Genomic DNA, 278 nt, shown 5'->3' with positions numbered 1-278 from the left:
GTATACGTAATTGGGGGGCAGTTTATGAGGGGTCATTAGGGGGCAGCTAATGAGGTATATGTAATTAGGGGGCAGTTAACAAGGGATCATTAAGGGACAATTAACGAGGTGTATGTAATTGGGGCAGTTAACGAGGGGTCATTAGGGCAGCAGTTAATGAAATATATGTAATTGGGGGGCAGTTAATGAGGTATATGTAATTAGGGGCAGTTAACAAAGGGTCATTGGGGGGGCAGTTAATGAGGGATCATTAAGGGACAGCTAACAAGGTATACGTA

The 278-nt window shown here is 43.5% G+C and overlaps 1 protein-coding gene across 1 annotated transcript in view; it reads right to left on the bottom strand.

The window, feature by feature from the left end:
- The window catches only part of LOC104542990 (phosphatidylinositol 5-phosphate 4-kinase type-2 gamma-like), a gene marked incomplete at both ends in the record, with an annotated part of 2,059 nt that overhangs the window by 1,457 nt on the left and 324 nt on the right, over positions 1 to 278 (bottom strand). The window lies entirely within an intron of this gene.

The sequence above is a fragment of the Mesitornis unicolor genome, unplaced genomic scaffold (assembly GCF_000695765.1).
Source record: "Mesitornis unicolor isolate BGI_N332 unplaced genomic scaffold, ASM69576v1 scaffold31366, whole genome shotgun sequence".
NCBI lineage: Eukaryota > Metazoa > Chordata > Aves > Mesitornithiformes > Mesitornithidae > Mesitornis > Mesitornis unicolor.
Note: the sequence above shows the minus strand (reverse complement) of the source record. Positions and strands in the feature narration are given on the sequence as shown.